General features: G+C 43.2%; 1 long non-coding RNA gene across 19 annotated transcripts in view; it reads right to left on the bottom strand.

Annotated features, from left to right (window-relative positions):
- Positions 1-19,309, bottom strand: part of LOC112990275 (uncharacterized) — a 262,631-nt gene that overhangs the window by 120,703 nt on the left and 122,619 nt on the right. For 16 of the 19 annotated variants that reach the window (XR_010385341.1, XR_010385337.1, XR_010385340.1 and 13 more), the window contains one exon: positions 7,055-7,163. The exons of the other annotated variants lie outside the window; for them this stretch is intronic. This is a non-coding gene — a long non-coding RNA (uncharacterized LOC112990275). The remainder of the gene's footprint in view (positions 1-7,054; positions 7,164-19,309) is intronic. 19 annotated transcript variants of the gene reach the window in all.

Here is a 19,309-nt window from a genome sequence, read left to right on the forward strand (position 1 = left end):
CATTATTAGCAAACATTCATTTAGCAGAGGCAACTACTGCTGCTACAGCCTGGGTAGCGTGTTGGACAGAACATGAGCTTGGAACAGGAATATCTCAAATGAACACCACAGAAGAAAAATGATGAAGGAAAATATCATTGGCACTGCTGCATATGGCAGCGAATGTTGTGCCAGGCCTGGGATTCCTTCATCCACTGAGAAGAGCCGAGTTCTGTATTCAAACATTACAATTAACTCTTTGAATGTCCCTCTGGGATCTGGCAAGAATTAGAAGAACGGGACTTCAGACCTTGCTTGAGGCAATGTGCTGTTTAAAACCAAGTGGACCTGGCCAGATGGAGACAGCTATGCGCTAATTCTTACAATTTGGGTGAGGTGAGGAGAAAGGAGAGAAAAGAAGAGAGATGCTGATCCCAAGGCTGTGTTTCTCCAATGCCGCAGGCTGACACTTAACAAATCGCCTGAGAGACAAGGAGAGCACAAGGACATCGCTGTTTGCTCACACCCGGTGACATGACCCATGCACGAATGCCATCGCACCACACTCACTAACGTGGAAGGGTCTGCACAGTGACACCCTCTGCTATGTCCACCGAGACCAACTTCTCGGACAGCGCACGAACTCTGCCCTCAGCAAGGAGTTGCAAGGAGGCCAATGCACCAGTTTAGTTGCTGCTGAGTCCCAAACCAGGGCTTGCAGGGACAGGCCTTATGCAAGTCTGCAAGGGCGAGTTTCACCAAATGCCTCCAATATATGTTTATTTCGGTGTATCTTGTGCCTCCTTGTTTCCATAAGATACATGCTGCTCTTTAGTCTATAATGAAAACATACTGAAAGAAAAACAATCAAACCACCAACATAGCCAGCATCCTCCTGCCTTTCACTTTCTGCAGAGAGAATTTATCATCGCCCTGCACACAGTAGTGTAAACTGTCACTCCCTGATGCCACTTCCCATGAACCCTGCACCAAAACCCAAAGCAATTTGCTGATCCACAGGACAGCAGAGCCTGGGGGACAACGTGTGGCTGCCTCACACAGTCCCTGCAGTGGCTCTTTCTGACTTTTCCTTCTCCTCTTCATAGCTTTTACCCAGGTTTTTTCTGGGTACTCTGCTCAAACCACATGTAACCCTGCAGGAGCTGGTCTTTCTAACTGGACTTGTGAACATCCTAACCAGTGAAATATTCAATATGTTCAATTTTCTCTAAACAGAACAGCTGGAAAAGCGGGGACCCAATCCCTAAGTTTGATCTCCCTTTCAAGACTTGTGCTTCTGAGGTCTACTGTTTGCCTATCCAGGTAGGCATATGCTCTCCTCTCATTTTACTCTAGAAATGTCAGTGCAGTTGTACGCACTGGGTTGTGCCTGACTAGATTGGTAAGGATTCAGGCATGTGCATCTGCGACTCGGTACATGTGTTCTTCCAAGGGTCCGATGTAACCCTTTTGTCAGAAAAAGTGGGATGACAGAAGAGTCAGTGGTGACCAGGGGAGATGGGAGCCCCTTAGCTGAAGGCTGACAGGCCAGAGCGCCGGTCCAGGGACCAGCCAGGCACCCGGTCCCTGGGAAGCTTTCGGGTGCCTGCCCCTGGCACATGTGGGTACTGAACCACCAGCGTCCGATCAAATTACATGTGCTTGAGCTGCTCATAAAGCAAAGCAGGAAGAGGACTGGAAGGAAAGTCAAATGTGATGTTTTGATGAGGGAGCACTAGAAGACATTATCACCTTAGCATTCTTCCACTTGTTCCTTCTGACCTTGATTAGACAAGAATGCCCCTATTCCACAGCCTCCTCCTCTTCACACCGATGGCTATCGCTCCATAAACAAAGCCTACATCCATAAGTCCAATTCTGAATTCTGGTAGGACTGTCTGCCCTTCATTTATATTCCTTCTCCTGTCAAAGTGATGGTGACATTAACAAGCATACTCAGAGGGGGGCTTTGTGCCAATTAACAATTTCTCGTTAGCTTAATTAGGGGACACATGTTTTTAATCACAGCTAAGAATGTGGAGTGATTGAAGAATTGATTCTGAGCTTTTGAAAGCATCACTGTCAGTGCATGGAATTTAATTCGGCAGATGTGGTTAAAGAAAGAGAGCAAGGGCCTTAAATGACTTTGGCTAAATGAGCTTAATAGCAGCTGAAGCACAAGAAATTACAGTTATATGGACAATATTTCCCCATCGTAACCAACGACAGAGTCTACTCTTGTTAATTTTCAAGACATTGAGAAATGTGTATAAAGCAGTGTTTTTTTTCATTCTCAGATTAACATCTGTCATTTTGCAGTACATATGTATGCCCTGTCTGCTAAGTGATATGCTTTCTCCAAGTGGGACATATTCCTTTCCATTTGTTTCCTCCATACTGATCCCAACAAAACAGATTTTCTGTTCTCTATGAATTGTATACAAGAAATGCCCTGGATGACATTATAGACCATTATTCAGGAAAGTAGCTTTCACTTAAATGTCTCCTGGTAAGGCCAGCTCACGTTTTCTAGCTGTGTGTATTGATGCTGAACAAAGATGCTGCCAGTCCTGCGCCTGTTTTACCACTTGTGCAGAGTACAAAGCACTCAGCATCCAAAACACCAGATTACAAACGGAAGCTGCTGAAAAGAGATCTTCCGTTTCATCGGAGCAGATCCCGAGCACAGCAGAGTTTTGCTCCATTTATTACTTCCTTTCCCCTCCTTGGCGACCTGAGGTCATCACTGTGTGTTACAAGCCAGCCTTCCTACTGTAGCTTCCAGCACAGGGCAGAGAGCCTCAGACAGAAGCACCATTAATCTTACATGTTTACTGTGCCAATAGTAGGCTGGTTGATCTGAGCAGATACTTTGAGATATCGCTTGTGCCTGGACTCTCCCCCCCCCCCCCCTCCTTAAAGAGAATGCTATGAAACGGAACTATTTCATCTTAAGCCAGTACTAAAATCAGATATTAAGTTTCCTGAAATACAGTGTTTTCCTTGCAGGCATGGAATATCTATTGGCTGCTAGGAAATATAGGATAAGGAAAACAACCTGGCTGCTTTTTCCTCCTCTTTCCCTTGCTCTGAAATTGGAGCTCGAGGAAAGCATGGCTTTGTGTATAACAAGAAGATATCAACATCTTCCAGAGCATACAGCATGTTCACAGACCAGGGAGGCTCTGAACTGGCTTACTGCCGACACAGAACCATTTCCAGTGAGACCTTTGCAAAGCAGAAGGAGATGGTATGGTTACACACGAGAGGGAGAGGGAGAGGGAGAGGGAGAGGGAGAGGGAGAGGGAGAGGGAGAGGGAGAGGGAGAGGGAGAGGGAGAGGGAGAGGGAGAGGGAGAGGGAGAGGGAGAGGGAGAGGGAGAGGGAGAGGGAGAGGGAGAGGGAGAGGGAGAGGGAGAGGGAGAGGGAGAGGGAGAGGGAGAGGGAGAGGGAGAGGGAGAGGGAGAGGGAGAGGGAGAGGGAGAGGGAGAGGGAGAGGGAGAGGGAGAGGGAGAGGGAGAGGGAGAGGGAGAGGGAGAGGGAGAGGGAGAGGGAGAGGGAGAGGGAGAGGGAGAGGGAGAGGGAGAGGGAGAGGGAGAGGGAGAGGGAGAGGGAGAGGGAGAGGGAGAGGGAGAGGGAGAGGGAGAGGGAGAGGGAGAGGGAGAGGGAGAGGGAGAGGGAGAGGGAGAGGGAGAGGGAGAGGGAGAGGGAGAGGGAGAGGGAGAGGGAGAGGGAGAGGGAGAGGGAGAGGGAGAGGGAGAGTCTATGTCTCCTTGGCCTGGATTCAGCCTTTCTGTTACTAAGCAGCTAACTGAGGTGCCTAACTGGAGTTCCTACTCACTACAAACTGCTTCTGTTCAATGATTTCATCTCCCTAAGATATAATCCCTTTTGCTTATCAAGGCAAATGTATATTCCTTCAGGGATGATCATCTAAACAATGACCTGGCAAGTCCCATCTCCCGATAGCAAATTCCAGGCTTCTTAGACCTCCTTTAGTGTCAATATTACACCCTCTCCCCCAGCAAGTTAACCCCTGGCAGTTCTCAGATGAGATGAAACTGAAGAAAAAGGTGATTTTTGAAATGATCTTTGTTAAAAGTCTCTGTCACTAAACATTTAAACCAGAGCATCAGCTCCAGTGTGGCTCAGCAAAGCTGTGAAACCTGAACTGGATGTGTTAAAAAGTAACCAGGGCTTCACTTGCTTTTTGCACAGGGTAATGCATAATGTCACAGTGGGATATGGAGAAACATAGACCTATCAAAAAGGCTTCATTGCAAAAATGAAGATGTAATATTCTTGCTGCAGGAAGCAGATGCAAATGCTGGCATCTTTCTGCCTCTTCATCTTCCTGATCAGCAGTTGTCGTTCCCCTGTTTACTGTAACTCTAGCTTTCATTTAATAGCGTTACTTAACTTATCCCTTTTGTCATCTCACTCTAACCTTGCCTTTGAAAAATGGGAACATAACATACTGTAGCATTTGCACAATGTGAGAAATGATGACATTTACTGGCAATAGTATAAATAGGAATAAAGGCCTCAAGGTCTTTGATAGTGGTAACAGTATTTATGCAACTGCTAAAATATGAGTGGTTTCAAGCAACAAAAGCATATGAATGGAAAACTTAACAGCGTGGGCTTGACAAAAGAGGTTACTTCTAATGCAGCTAGGCCAATGCATCTAAACCAGTTTATACAATATCTCTGCACCTAAACATTCATATCCACTGAAAAGCATTATCTCTTGAACAGCCTTTGTACAGACCACATGTCTGTAATCAGAAGTCACCTTTTCATCCAGTCTTCTGCTTCATAGACCACATCACTGCCTCTTCTATAGGAAGGAGGAAATTAAATAGCTGTCCAACTTTAAAGACACCTGAAAACAAATTAAGCTATGGATTTCCATCACCTCGACCTTGTGATGGCATTTACACTAACTATTTTAATTTGATAGTATTTTACATGCACACTTCAAATGACTATGTAAAGTTTTGGGTGATTGATGTTCAAAGGACCTACAGCTTTGATAAATACCTATTCTGTCCTATGTCTCACTGCTATGAGTTAAGTCTGTTGTTTCAATGCATGCTCCTCCTGCATCTACCAGGCCATTTCTCTTTTAGAAAACTGAGCTAAAAAGCTATGTTTCAGAGGATGCCTTGTCCAATGGTTTCATCCAAGCTTTGGACGGTCACAAATTTTAACTTCTTTCACATAAGCCACCTCTAGGGATTTTCCTTTTCAGGTTGCAGGCATGGTGCAGGTACTACAACAACACTTGCTAGCTGATTCCAAATCATCTCAGAGCTGTTTGTCACAAGCTTACACTGACCTTGCCAAATCTTTGTTGTCTTAACAAATTTGGAGTGTCATCTAAAATGAGAATGTGTTCACTTATCACTAAATGCATATATAGATATCCTGTTTCTCCCCTTGATTTGTTTTTTAATGTATCCCCCTCCTCCCCACCCAAATATAATAAATATTGTGGTAAGGTTAATGTCAGAAATAGATGAATTCTCTAAGCTAGTAGACTGGAAATATTCAAAGAATGAAATGAGCAGAACCAAAGCCAGATCTAATAACATTCATTTGTTGTATTTGCCTTCTTTCACTAATCTAATGCCCACATTTTTGTAGCAGAAAAGTTAAACAACTTTTTCCTTTTCCTTCACAGATTTATGAGTAATACATAGCAAATTGAGCAGATCACTCATGCAAACAGTAGCTTTCCAATTCTCAGAAACATTCATCTTAAATAAAAATCATATGTGGGATATTTCAGAAATGTTGCAGCCCTTGTGCAAGTGTAGCTATTGATTTCACCTTTAGAGTAGCAATTATAAGGTAAATATGCGATGTCAATGTTGTTAATGAAACTTATCTTTCCCTACTCAGTATTTTGCTTATTTTCTTATATATAGGAATTGAGGGAAGTTAAACTCATGCTGCAGTACAAGTTGGTGATGTATTACAGAAGACAATCATATTTTACAGAGCGTCATTCATCTTGAGAGATCCCAAAGTGCTTGCAAAATATTTGCATAGGCCCACATTTTCTGACACAATGGCACAAAAAGAGACAGTGTGAGGATTCCTCTGCTCTTTTAATGTCTGCATAAGAGTCAGGAGGCAGCAATTCTTGCAGGCATCAAGTCAGTTTGTAAAGCTGTTTAGGTACAGAGGTTGCTCTTTACTCCTGCACTAGAGAGCTTAGAGCAGGAGCCCCTCTCTAGCAAGGGAAAGGCAGCTACATTGCCAGGGCTGCATGGCATTGTGGAGGATGGATTCTGAGTACACTAGGATAAATTCTTGATTTCTGCTGACAAATGCAACATTTCATGGACTTTATGTATTTTCCTTTACTTCCAATGATGAAGGGCTAGATTGCCCTACTGAGAGGTGATCCTTACTTCCAACAGGATTACATTTATCATACTTGTTGATTAAACCAGCTGGCTTTGGATTCCAAGCTCTTTTCTCCCTCCCATTTCTACTTTTCACAGTGCAGCAAAGTTTTCAAAACCAAGTTGATGATGCATTATGGAAGACAGCTGTATTTTATACACTATCACAGTTTCTGAGTGCCTTTGTCATTCACACAACTCCAGGGCTCTAGCAATATTAATGGATACTTCCCCAAGGCAATACTAAAATGGCCTGAAGAACCTTCTGATGAAGGTAAAGCTGTTTATGGTATGATCAATCAGAGCAGTGGTCTGAGACCCCCATATTTGACAGGTTATGGTAGGCTGCTGTGCTCAGCCATCAGCACGTGGTTGGAAGGGAACATATTCCACTTTTTATTGGGGGGGGGGGGGGAAGATGAGGCTAATGTGTCAGCTGTATACAAACAAGCCCCATGGAAAGCATACTCATGGCATTCAACAATTTTGCACATCCTGGAGATGTGACATCCTTCTACTTTGTTTCAGATCCTACATTATCACCATTTTGCATAGAGACATTTGAATTTAGTCTATAGTAAAAGCTAAATCACTTCTCAAACCCTTTCTTGAAGGCAGATGAAAACACCAGGGGAAGGTTAGAAAAGCAAAATTACATACCTTCTCCAACAGTCCATTTGAAGTAAAACAAAGACCTTCAGGCCCAAACACAGGTTACATTTTCAGAGCCCTCAAAGACTCAATCATAGAAAGGTCACTCTTGGCTGTCCTGTAAGCAGAATATGTAAAGTTTCAAGCAGGCTTGCTTACAGCTCTAGTGCTACCTCATCACTTTTTAAGAGTAATCCATTATTTTAATACCTGCTCTGTGAGCAGACCTCTCCCTGAGCTGAATTATTTGTCAGAAAGACAAGAGCTTACACACACAATAGGCAACACCACAGCATGCTTTTTTCTCAAAGACCCAGTTCCATGGCTTTATAGCTGAACTGTGGTGATGTGGACACACCTGCAGGCATGACTCAACAGCAATTTCCTTGCAGGCTCCATAAATTATAATGATTAATTGATAACAGTAACTTAAGCACCTGCAGTTTTTAAAAATAAACAAACAGTCAATTAGTGAAGCTTACAAATCACTCCTGAGTCACTGCTCCCCTGTTGTTGGTCAATAAGGGGTAGGACATTATCATGGACACAGCATGCTTCAAGTCAGTGAGGGATCTCTGCCAAATGAGGCAGGCAGAGGCTCTGGCTGATATTTAGGGTGATGTGGCACTGTGGGTTTATTTTTTCAAACATTTTAAGCAGAAAAGACTGGCAAAATCAACAAGTAATAATAACAGCCATGATCTTTCCCCTATGTTTGAGCCACTTTTTGAACCAGAAAATGTGTAAGAACTTGTTCAGCAGAAATCATCAATCTCTGACACGTTTCTGTCAAGAAAATGAAAATTGTAATAAACCTGTGATGTTAACCAGAACTGATATCCAGGCACAGCTTCATATGATGTTGTCATTATCAGTGTTCAATTCAGAATATGTGGCTAAGAAGTCAATGGCCAAACTAGTCCATAAAAGTAGGTCAAGGAGAAATGATGCGCTGGGGAAAATTAGAGACAAAATGGTGAGAAGTGATACACAGAGGCCTGGTGTGTTCTCTGTTTGGGGTGCAGAGCAGGGAGATATCTTTGCAGATTCGAATCAGCATTTTCTTATGGAAACAGAAAAGCACAAAGACTCTTTGGCTATGAAAAAAAAACTGTCCAGCTGTGTTAGTGCCTGGCTGTGTGCACAGGTTGTCCAGAATCATGATCAGAGTTGTACAATAGCTCCCTGCTCTGTAGAGCAAAAGAGAGGAAACAAAACCTAGTGGGCTAGGAAATGAAGGGGGTCTTGAAAGACTAGAGATATTCATAGTTCAGCAACTCTGTGACCTTGAGCAATCAGTTAAAAATATCTGTACGCCAACTCCTTGTCTTTAAAATAGTATGTTCTTATTTTGCCTTGTCTATCTACATTAATGAGTTCTCTGGGGAAGAAACAGCTTCTCTGTCTGCGCAAGTATAATATCTAGTATCTTGGGGCCTGCATCTCAGCTGAGTCTTCTAGGCAATACAAGCAACAATAGTCATCAATAGGCTACAAGCCTTAGATGCCTGGAAACTGGCTGAAACTCACTGGAAAAAAAGAAAGCTTTAAAACATTAAAATATGATATTTTTATAAAAAATAAAATCAGTTAATATGCTTATAAAATATGAAAAAATTGCTGAAAAGATTAAGAAAAAGAGGGAAATTATTAAACAAATAAAATGACTATAAACAAACACATTTCTCAGAGAAATAGAAGGATTATGGTAAGCTTGCCTGTGAAAATTGATAAAAAGCCTTATTCTTAATTTCCTCTACATCCATTAAGAGCTAGCCATGTGGAGAAATTATTAGTAGCTGTAATATTTCAACCTGTATTTTTAATCAGTCATTCAAATTAATGTAAAGCAGATGGAATGGACCATATTTTCCTAAATTACACACATTAAAATATCTAATTGAAGTTTTTGAGCTTGGAGACTAAAATGTATTGGTATCGTGGGCCCAAGTCCAGAGTTACCCACGCTGCCCTACCAGGGCGAGCGCAGGGACCGGCAGCTCCGTGATGTGCCTGGAGTATCTCCCATGTCATAGTCCCATGCCATGCTGGGGGTTTAAGACCCCTGTTTTGGGAGCCCTCGTTTGGAAACAATTCATAGAAAACAGGACTACTAAAAGTCCAGTCTGTACTTTTCCCCAAGACTAGGACTTCCTGCAAAGGCGGGAAGAAAGTTCCTGCCAGGATGTAAGGGAAGAGGAACGGCGACAGCTGGCCGCTAGCACAAAGCGGGCTCTTTCACGCCCCCAGCAAGGCCCACAAAGCCTCGTCTGCTCCCCGGGTGCCCTTCTGCTGCTTCTCCATTCACCCAAATCACCAGGCTTGCCTAAAGACTAAGGAGGGTTTATGCAAACTGCTGTTGACATTTGGAGACAATTAAGCATATGTGCATTCACCTATGCAAAACAGGAGCACAGGGAACTGTGGAACGAGGCCCTCTCTCCTGAACTGGTGGCTCCAGGACATTGGCCAGTGACGCGCATCTCAACCGGGGAATGACAGGTAGTCGTGGAGAAATCACTGTGGCTTCCACAGGCTCCTGCAAGCATCACCACGTTTCACTGAGCTATGCCACCTCCTTTCCTCCACACAAAGTGGTTAGAAAAAGATGTTGCCTATTAGCCTGGGTATGTAGTATCAATGTGTAAACTAGACAACTTAATGCTCATTAATTTTATCATGTCTGGGAGGGATACGCAAAAATACCACCATTGATCTGTAGCAGTTAATCAGAATACCTTATTTAGCAGCTTTGGTTTGGGCTAGAGGAGAGGGAAGTTCTTTTTTTGCTAAATTTCAAATCCCTTTAACAACCTCAAAATTTCCATTCTACTTCAGATGTTAATGGGTTTGCTTTCTGATTTGGAGAAATTGCCATGTTTATACACTAAAATGATAAGCACTAAGTGATGATAGATGGAAATGTGCACTGTGAAAAATGAACTGAGACGGGGGACAGGAGTAAAAAAAACAAGTCTGGAGGAACAAATGAAGTCTACAATGAAAAACAGAATTAAACATGCCACAATATTTCCTACTATTTCTATCAGAAACCCCAGACAGAATCCCACTGTGTGCTAAGTGTTCAGAATTCACTGGAGATCACTTTGAAAGCAAAGCCTTATCGGTAAAGACAGGTATGTTTTTCACCACAGTGTCGCTCATAAATTATATCTTAATAGTTAATTTATTTTCTCTAAATCAATGTAAATATATCCATGTTAATCTAATGTCACTTAGTTTAATATTCTCCTTAGAGGAGTAACTGTTCTTCTCTTGTTTCAAATCAAGTATAGATTTTCTTCCCCATTGGACCAGTCTGGATTTTCTTGTTTCTGGATTTGTTTATATTGAACTTCTATAAATGAAAGAAAAGATTTCCCTCCTCCCGTTTGGTTTGCTCTTGTGACAGCTGGCAAAGTAGATACAATAGCAGAGTTGTAGCCCCCGGGTCAAGCTCCTTCAGCAGTCTAGATCCCTTTATGTTTTAGACCTTGTGCTTGATGTAAAAATATTTTCCTCCTGGCAAAAAAAAATCTTCTTTCCACGTGACCGTTTAGGGAGGTATGTAGGCAACGAAGGAGTGAATTTTCCGATCTGAAAACCACCATTTTTAAAGGCTCTGGTGGAAACAGTTTGGTCAGTTCAGCCGCATGCGTGCCAGCACCGGATAAACCCTGGGGTTAATTCCTGCAGCCAGCAGATTCCAGCCAACAACCGGCAAGTCCCCTCTGCTGGGATAAATCCGCAGGCACGAAGCCAACGGAGCTGTGAGAGCGTACACTAACTGAGAATCTGCTCTGTTGTCTCCAAATGAATAAAAAAAGCCCACAGACAGAAGGCTGGCTACGTGCGCACATGGAGAGGGAGGTTTCAAACAGATAAATCTGGAGGAAAGCGCAAGGTCTGCAGGGGTTTCTGATGGATTACATTGCATGTTTGAACATAACACACATTAAGGCTGGCGACACTGATGCTTTGAATGGTGCGAAATTCCATCTAACGTGGGTTGTTTGCCTGACACAAACATGTTTAGCATGGGATGCAACAAAGGCAACAAAATCACAGCAGAGTTTTTGAGAGATGCTTGAAATTGTTTGCTTTTCCTCCCCCCCACAATTTAAAAATCCCACTCTCTTCTCTAACCCCATACCTCCCCCCCACTTTTCTAGTAATGGCTTATTAAATAATTCAGAAAAAAAACAAGTACCAGAACTCAGCATAATAAAAATAATGTCTCTATCTGCTGTTGAGGCTCATTGTGCCACTTAAGTAAGACAGATGGGAGGATATGCTGTACTTTGCTTAGTAAACTGCATTGAGAGAAACCAAATAAGCCTGAAATTAGAGCAGAGGGTGAGATGGGGGTGGATGTACTGGTACAGTGTTGCCTGACAAAGATGCAGGGAAAAGTAATTTACTCTGAAGTGACAGTTTGAAGGGGGAAGAAAAATAAACACGGAGAAGGGAGCTTACACTCATTAGCAGCCCAGCCTCAGTATTTCATCATTAATAATAATAAAGGACCTGGCTGAACCAGTGACTCACAATAACACTCAAGTCTCTGGGTCTCCATTTTTAGTTAACATATAATAACGGGCAGGACGGCAGGAAAGCAGGAAGAGGGATGGGCTGGATACGAGGGGGACTGCTGCCTGCAGAACTGCAGACGGCACGGGCTGCCCCTCGGGGACCCGCGCTGATTTACGCGAGGCCACGGCAAAGGCAATTAGAGCTGCGGCGTTCCTCCGTCTCTAACGCGTCCCGAGCACTCAGGGAATCAACTCAGCCACCGCAGCAGGGCTGTCTGCAGCCCCATCACTCAAACGACAACCTCTCTGTTTTACGAATATTCTCTTTAATGTGAAATATGCTCTCTGGGCAGGGGAAACAGGGAGGAGTGGAGACAAAGGGAAATAACAGCAACGGCTCGATTGCCACGTTCAGATGCCAAGAAAGGGAAGTACAACATGGCTGGAGTTTAAACCGAGAGGCGAACAAGCAGAACTGGCTGATCTAATCCAAGTTTAAGGACCAGAGTTGGGCAAAATAGTATTTTTACCATTCAATATCCACATTATTTATTTTCTCTCACTTAGAAATCTTTCTGAAAAACGTTTTGCATTTTGTCTTCTCCATATTACCCTGAGCTGTGGTCTTCACAGAACTGCAAACTAAACAAGTTTTGGCCTGGATCAGTATTTCAATGGGAGACCAGCCAGGAAAAAAAAAGGATGCTAACAGTGCTCATGCTTCAGTAAATGGCTTTTTTCCATGGAGTCAGTAACGAGCCAGTATCTCAGAAGGGCAGAGTGCTATATTTAGCATGAAGGCCCCATGCCCCTTTTCTTTAGATCATAGCCCTAATTCTGCAATGTTCAAGTATCTCTGCCTTCGTTAAGTTGCAGAAAGAGGTGGGAGTGCCAATGGCCAAGACCACCTATAACTGAAAACATATTTTCAGCTCAGTCTAAAACCCAATATACTTAGTAATTCTGACAATCTAAACACTTATTTTGGTGCCAGAATGGAAGCTGAGCTATTTAGAAGAGCTTGTCTTTGAATTCTGAGGGCTGAAAATTTGGCCTTCAGTATAACTCAGATTCAGGCCTTTAGTACCTATTTTGCTTCCATTGGAAACCAAATAAAGTTTATAAAGAACCCCCAGAGAGACTCACACAGCTTTAAGGTTGAAGCGTAATTTATAAATATTGATTGTGTGCTTGAGGCTCAATCTTGCAAGGTGCTGAGTACACACACATCTTACCAATGACCTTCAGACAGCCTCAGGGGAAAGACACTTGATAAATGCACAGTATTGTTATTCTAGCAACAGGAAGTGCTAAGTAGTATTATTGTTATGTCACTTGCTTAAAACACAAGTTCAAATTTGTTTTGAAAACATACATACGGTGGAAGTTGTGAAGTAGAGGTTCAATACATTAATTATGCCTCAGCAGGAGAAGAGAGCTCTGACAGATTATGGGCAGACTAATTAAATGTCTTTAATTAAAATACATGGTACTTGCGAAACTCAGACTAGAGATGGAAGACCTGGCTGTGCTAAGATTGGAAATGACCTTAATGAAGTCATGCAGAACAAAACGAAGCCCAGTGTCTTCACTGAGTTCTGCATCAGCAGATCATCAGGATCCTATCATACTTCCAGAGGGGTTTGGAACAGCTGACTGACAGATCGTGCACGGGTTAGGAAGAGACCGACGGCTCTCCCTCTGTCTCAGTGCCAGAGATGGTGCCTAGCTGCCCCTGGAAAGAAGCTGTCTTCTGGTTCACTTCCACCTTGAAGCCTGGTCATTGAACCTTGGCTTGTTCACCCAGGCTAAAGTAACATCCCACCCGCACCATGCCATGGGCCATGCGTGGAATGGAGAAATGTCACATGTCCCTTTGGCTTATTTTACAGGCACACGAGGAGAGTGACAATCTAGCCCTTAACGAGAGTGCTAGACTGTTGGTTCTATGGAAGTGTAATTTGAAACGGTATGTTCCAGTGTTTCCATCACCAAAGATCAGAAACACCAAACTGGGAAATGCTTTATTTTTTTGAAGAGAAACTTCTGGTGTTTCCTTTGTTTTGTGCCAGCAAGTGCAACATTTGGGCTGTAAAGACCTAGTATCATTTACGCTTTGTCATGAAAACCTTGGCTTTCAGATTCTTCCTATATGTTTAACTGAACGTTTTCAAGTGAGTTATGGCTTATATTTACATAAATTACCATATGAAACTTGTTAATATTTCCTGACTATCCTTTTTCATAGCGCTATTAGACAAGGTTCTGTGCTTTTGTTTGGGGCTGAATGTCAGCAGATCAGAATTCATGACTGTGATCAGTTAGGAACACAGCAAAATAATTTATTCCCTATCATATAGTCTGGGTGTCAAATATCTGTCCTAAGAAATGCTATCTGAAATCAGCAGAATTTTATCATGCAAATTACAGGAAGTGTTAACATTAGGAACAGCAGGAGGTTCCTGATTCACTGTCATTTATACATTAAATGAGTCCAGACTTGCTTCACGGAAGGCACTATGCTCCGAACATACTTGGTTCTCTCCTTTTTTTTTCTAATCACCAATAATAGGATATGGCAAGGTTATGTACAGAGTTTTACCTCTGTACATAAACTATCCCTAAGCAAAAACCACAGTGAAGATAGTCATGTTTGTTTTACCATTAGAGTAGCACTACATTCTTGCCAGGGTTGATCTTGGAAAGTTTACCAGGAAGGAAAAGATTCAGTTTAGATTATATCTGTGTGACTTGATACTATCTGATAGTTGTTATAATCTCCTGATCGATGCTGACACATGTGAAACTGAACACTGGTCTCAGAAGGACACTATCATGCAGGGCAGGTACGTCCGTGAGAAGAACCTTAACACCTGAACCTGCCTGAGCTAGCAGAGCCCGGGGTGGCCGGGGCTGTCCGGAGCACGGCAGTGAGGGTGGGCAAGCCGGCAGAGCTGCTACCTAAGAGGTGCTGAAGGGTTCACGGCTGATGTTCCCACACAGGTTCCAGTGACCCCAACCAAAGGGATGATGAAAGTGAGGCAAATGGAAGGGAAGGAAAATGGTAGGAATTTTGAATGATAAAAAGCATAGAGAAGGTTTAGCTTTATTTCATTCAGAGAATGAAATTCGCTCTGCAGGTGAATCCTAAACAGAACAGTCTACCTGCAGCTCACAGAGATACTAATGCACTCATGATCAGCCCTACTTTCCTACTCTCTATGGAAAACAGAAGGAATTCCCTTGAATGATCGATTGCTCTTTATCAGCAATAGTTCTTCCACCTGTAATAACACATTGGGCAAGAAAGCAAAGCCACATTGCAGATGTTTAATGACAAGGGATGAAATTAGATTCCATCCACAACTGAGTTTAATTTCTCTGAGCACCATGAATCTGTCGCTGGAAAGGGTGCTCACAAGAGTGGAGGACACAATGCTTGCTCAGGGCAATGATATATTGCTGTGATACACGCTAACTCAGTCTGTGTCTTTCTCCTCTTCTGTACATGAAAAACATACAGAGGTTTCTGAGGCTAGTCATTGTTTTAAAGTTACTGGACCTAATACTGCAGTTCGAGTAATAAGGACTCCTCCCCTTTCAGTCCTTGTTTATGTGGAATTGATTTTTCACCTATTAGATATTTCCAACACAAGGAATTCCTGGTAAACAGAGGAAACAAAAGCTGGAGCTCAAGCAGAGCGTCAGTTTGTGTCCACAGTCTGTGCCTCATTTTTTTAATGAGCACCTCCTGCTCAGGACGGACTCTGACTCTATTCACCCTGACACCAAATCACCGTCTTCCCAGTACAGAGGGAGCATGCAAAACAGTAGAAAAAATTTCAGATACATCAGATATAAAACAAACCCACAAAGCAGTATAAGGGCTTCCGCTGGGCAAGAACCCAGCACCTCATAATTCCTGTGCATGCTGCAGCTGACAGTATCTCAGACACACACTCTGAACATGCTCTGTCCCTGGAGGAGCATCAGTTTTTAATCTTGTCACTGTGAAGCATCCAAAGGCAGAGCTGATGGAGTTGAGGAATGCTTGTCAGTCACCCGTAATCCTACAGCAGGAAGGATTACATGCTCACCTTGCATGCAGGCAGAGAGAGGAACACAGTGGAGTGGGAGACAACGCAAGGCAGATGAAAGCTTTCTCCATGCTTCAAAAAGTTACAGATACAAAGCATAAATAAGATTATATTATTTTTCCATTTTTTTCTACTTCATTTCCACTGTCAAAGATACTGATCTAAAGCTTCCGATATCTAACGCTTTACTAGCAGCGGCTCAGAATTGTTCTCAGCCCTTCATTCACAACACTGAGGTGGGAAATTTGGGCAGTTTTAGTCCAGCATTAAGTTCTGAAGGGATCACAAAGAAAGGTATTAATTGACTTCTCAGCAACAAACTGACTAGACCAGAGATTGACTGAACATACCCTCTAAGTAGGGTTGCCTTGACTAGAGTGAAGGCAGGCCCTCGGGAGCGCCAACGGGCTCAGGATGCTGCACTGCTGCAGACACGGGAGCTGTCTCAAGGAGCAGCACGGTCCCTATGGCTCTCTGCTTGCTGCCCCATAGAGAAAACTTTTAAGATCATAACATCCAGGTATAAGGTATCACACAAAAACACTAGATGCACTACTTTTCTTAAACTGATCGGACCCCAACTTCCAACTCTTCCTGTGTTGCTCCAGAACTTCACTGAAATGATAAGTAGAAATTTTGTAATTTCCAGTCTTTTTTGTTGTTGTTTTTAGTTTGGGGTGGGGGGTGTTGTTTGTTTTTTATATTGCTAGATAAAAGTTCCCTGTTCCTTTTATGTTCTAATCCAGGCCCCCAGGGAGAGTTGAGAGCCTGCTGCCATTCCTGTTCCTAGAGTGTTTTATTCCTTGTCAGTCCCTTTCTCCCAAAATGCTGTTTTGCCCTGCTTGCACTGGAAGACAGGAGAGCTCACAGACATGCAAACAAGGCCAAAACCCTTATACCAGAGAGGTGATGAGATCACCTACTCTCTCAAGTCAAAAACTAACTAAGGATAGGCTGTGCTGCAAAGGCTAAACTGCTAGCAGGATTGAGAACAAACTGGAGATCATTCACCCTTCCTTTCTTTGCAGTGTATTCTAGTAATTTTAGTCGTGTGAACCAAACAGTTTCTGACAGGGAGGAAAGCCAGTAACGTGAAGAGTTTGCAGCAAGTCACACAGCTCTGAGACCTCAGAGTAGTAGCTCTGCGCTCTCAGGACTGGTTTATTGACTTCCATGCACCACCTTTGGACAGGTGCAAACGTCGCACTCACACATTTTCCTCTCTTGACAATGGGGAGATATGTTTAAAATGGCAGTACTGGCAATGAAGATGTTCAGATCCCAGGAAAATCGTCGGAAATCCCACCTAAAATCTGTGCTCCTCCACATTCCTATCCCCTTCCTACCCTAATCACATGCACCAGAAACTCTTCCCTAGCCTCTGATCTGTGACTCTAAACTCACCAGCAATCCTGACATACATAGGAGCAATCAGGAGGAGAAAGCAGCAGCCTCTCCAGCATGTTCACTCATTACAGATGGGAACAGAATAATCCTTTAAATTTCATTTCAGTGACAAAATCTCTATAAAATGTCACATCCAGATAACAAAAACTAGTGACCTTCAAGTCTATTACATGGACATAATTTTTTACTTTGGTTTACATCGAAACATGTCACAGTAATTATTCTCTAACCTCACCCACATGCAGTATGCTACCTTGCTGCCCATTAAGGTCACAAGGTTCATTGTCAACAAACCTGCTAATGGCAATCACACAAAAGGCAATTGCTTTTCCAAGGTCCATCACTCTATTAATGAACCCATAAGCAAAAGAACAGCAGTTCCCTAAATTTATAGACATTTATGTGCCTGTTAGGGGTCTATCAGCTCTGGAGAGTAATTTCATCTTGCCAGACTGGATGGCAGTGTTTAGCCATGTGGGGATGAAGACAGGAATCTACCTCACAGCTGTTTTCAATCCCAAAAGGGACTTTCAGTGATGTTATGTCAATAACAAATGAAAACTGATCTGTATTTTTACCGATAAACCCAACAAGCAGACACAAGTGATGTAGCCTGGATGTCCCTCTGCCATTTCAGTTCCTGAGAGCAGTCTTGAAGGAGCTACTCAGTTATTTTTGCACCAGAGGTCCCTGGGTTGCAATCAACAACTTCATTTTTTCAGTCACTTAGCATCTGCTGTGTTGATTTCCAATTGATTTCTATCTATAGGTAGCCTTTAAAAGCTGTTATAGTGAGGCCCAAATAGTAGGCTTTCAAATTCATAAATACGGGTAAGGCTAAGAGCAACTTGTGGTTGAGTGTGAGAATTGTGGAGAAGTGGTCTAAAGCTGTCCGCCCTTGCCCTCACAAGGACTCTTCCGAAGGAGACACTGACAGCAATGGAGCAGTGCTTTCTGCAGTCATCGACCGGTCTGCAGGCTGCTGCCCACCGTCTGCAGGGCCGAAGAGAGCCCTAGATGGCTGTGGAAGGCTGTCTCCTTCAGGATTTTTTAATCTATAGGGCTTCCTTAAAGATCTTTTATAACATAGTATAAAAGATTGGGAAAAGCGGCTTCCTGATACTGCGCAGCTCATCACAGAAGAGGTCCTAATTTTGCTACGGTTTCTTTAATTTTCCTGGTCCTTAAACAGCAATTCTTAATGCTCCATGTGAGAAGCAGCTTATCTGATCAAGGAATACTGAATCATAGCACATGACAGAAACTCTGATGACCTTTTGGTGAAAATGGCCATAACCTCATCAAAGCTGTTCAGGAGAGATGATGAAAAGTGCTAATAGGAATTAGGTATTTAAATTGATGACTCAGTCAGGATTATTCAAAGTTATGCTCTGAAATTTGTTTTTCTCTGATGTTTGAGCCCCTTTGAGGGCCATAGAAGATCAGAATAAACACTGGAGATGAGAGAAGTGAAAATTTTGCATGACATTGCTGCTTCACCTTTGGAAAGCTCAGTTTCATCAGTGCACAAATGAAGAGAACTTTCACTCCAAGGACTTTGCTATGTTTTCAGCTTTTTTTTGCTATGATTATATTGCCATTTGAAAATGGATCCATTGCAGTTTTATTTTCTGTCTTTCGACTGTCATTTAGTGAGCAGCTACTGTCCCAGGAGCACTTTCGTGAGTCTGTAAACAAGATCCGAGCAAGTCCGAGGCAAGGAGGAGGTCCCGGGGCAGGGTCTGGGGACAGCGTGAGGCTTGGCACTCGCGCTCATCTCCTGTGCAAAACAGGCAGAGGGCAGAGTCTGTCTGGAGTTAACTGTGCTAATCAATATATAAGCACTATAACGAGATAGAAAATTTTGTTGTTTCAGAGTCTCTCCGGGTGTTCACTCAGACAGTTCCCGATTTGGGTGCAAAGGGCTGTGGGGTTTTGTTGCTAGGGAGGATGTCCCCGGAGCAGGCAGAGCAAAGGCATGTCCATACCCTCCTCCTCACTAGTGAAGAGGGAAGTACAACAGGCCACATCTCCCTGCTGCGACCCAGCACCAGGACCCTGCACCACCACTGAGGCCGAGTTCATCGGCACACGCAGAGCTCCCGCCTGGCTCACGTTATCTGCACCACAGGAGACAACCGGAGCCATCTCACCACTGCACTTCAGAAAACCAAGAAAGCAGAAGGTGCGGAGGTCATCCCAAATAAAGATCCTATTTCCTTAGGAAT

Source organism: Dromaius novaehollandiae, chromosome 27, assembly GCF_036370855.1.
Source record: "Dromaius novaehollandiae isolate bDroNov1 chromosome 27, bDroNov1.hap1, whole genome shotgun sequence".
Classification (NCBI taxonomy): domain Eukaryota; kingdom Metazoa; phylum Chordata; class Aves; order Casuariiformes; family Dromaiidae; genus Dromaius; species Dromaius novaehollandiae.